Here is a 1,906-nt window from a genome sequence, read left to right as displayed (position 1 = left end):
TAAGTCTTCCACCAACGCTTTGTTTTTGTTTTGAGTCTTTATGTGTCCTTGCTTATGAGATGGATCTGGATACAGCGAACCGATGGGTTTTGACTTTTTATTCAATTTGCCTGTGTCTTTGATTGGGGCATTTAATCCATTTAAATTTAGGATTAATATTGATATTTGTGAGTTTAATATTGTCGTTTAATGCTAGCTGGCTATTTTGCCCATTAGTCGATATAGATTCTTCATTATGGAGATACTCTTTTCCATTTGGCAAGTTTTTGGGATGACTGATACTGGTTGTTCCTTTCTGTGTATAGTGCTTCTTTCAGAAGCTCTTGTAAAGCAGGCCTGGTGGTGATGAAATTTCTGAGTGCTTGCTGATTCGTGAAAAATTTTATTTTTCCTTCATTTATGAAGCTTAATTTGGCTGGATATGAGATTCTGGGTTGAAAATTCTTTTCTTTGAGGATATTGAATATTGACCCCCACTCTCTTCTAGTTTGTAGGGTTTCAGCTGAGAGATCTGCTGTGAGTCTGATAGGCTTCCATTTATGGGTAACCTGACCTTTCTCTCTAGCTGCCCTTAGAATTTTCTTCTTTATTTCAACCCTGGTGAATCTAACGATTATGTGTCTTGCGTTTGCTTTACTTGAGGAATATCTTTGTGGTGTTCTCTGTATTACTTGAAATTGAGTATTTTCCTGCCTTACTGGGTTAGGAAAGTTTTCCTGAATAATATCCTGAAGAATATTTTCCAGCTTGGATTCATTCTCTTCATGACATTCAGGTACACCTATCAAACGTAAATTAGGTCTTTTCACATAGTCCCATATTTCTTGGAGACCTTGCTCATTCCTTTTTACTCTTTCTTCTCTAATCTTGTCTTCTCGTTTCATATCATTAAGTTGGTCTTCGACCTCTGATATCCTTTCTTCTGCTTGATCAATTCAACTGTTAAAACCTGTGCATATTTGGCGGAGTTCTCGTATTGTATTCTTCAGTTTCATTAATTCACTTATATTCCTCTCTAGATTGTCTATTCTCGTTAGGATTTCATGAAACCTTTTTTCGAGGTTCTTAGTTTCTTTACATTGGGCGAGAACATGTTCTTTTAACTCACAGAAGTTTCTTATTATCCACCTTCTGAAGCCTAAATCTGTTAATAGAATGCACTCGTTCTCCATCAGGCCTTGTTGCCTTGTTGATGAGGAACTGTGATCCCCTGTAGAGGGAGGGGCATTCTGATTTTGGGTATTCTGAGCCTTTTTACGCTGGTTTCTTCCCATCACTGTAAATTTATCCACCTGTCATCTTTGTAATTACCGACTTTCAAATTAGATCTCTGGGTGGACATCCAACTTGTTGATTCCCAGTGCTGGAATCTGAGCAACCCACTGCGCCGGCTGAAACAGCAGCGTTAAGATTCATGGTGCTTTTCTGCCCGGGAATCTCCAGTCTGGCTTCCTTCTTGAGTCCCTTTTTCAATCAGCTGAATAGGCAACTCTGCCTTCCCGGAGCTCCAAACGTCGACCAAAAGGGGGACCCAGTCCCGTTAACTCTGCATCAAGAACCACCGCGCCGGCCACAAGAGTCGCGTTGGTAACACGTGGGGCTCCTCTGCTGGGAATCTCCTGGTCCATGAGCAACAAAAATTCATCTGAAAGTGTGGCGTCCTCTCGTTCTCTGCGCTTTCACTGGGAGCTGCAATCCTGAGCTGCTAGTAATGAGCCATCTTGGATCTCTCTCCTCCCTACAATTGCCTTTTTACTGGTTTATTTCCTTCATGACTCTAAACTGTGAAGGTAAGGACTGTGCTAGATCTCATTTATTACTGTACTCCAGTGCCTAAAACATTGATAAATATCTACAAAATGGGTGAGAAGACCTACAGCTTTCCTAGTTGCTTTGCTTCTGTGAA

Source organism: Cebus imitator, unplaced genomic scaffold (assembly GCF_001604975.1).
Source record: "Cebus imitator isolate Cc_AM_T3 unplaced genomic scaffold, Cebus_imitator-1.0 Scaffold156, whole genome shotgun sequence".
Lineage (NCBI taxonomy): Eukaryota > Metazoa > Chordata > Mammalia > Primates > Cebidae > Cebus > Cebus imitator.
This window is presented reverse-complemented; position numbering follows the sequence as displayed.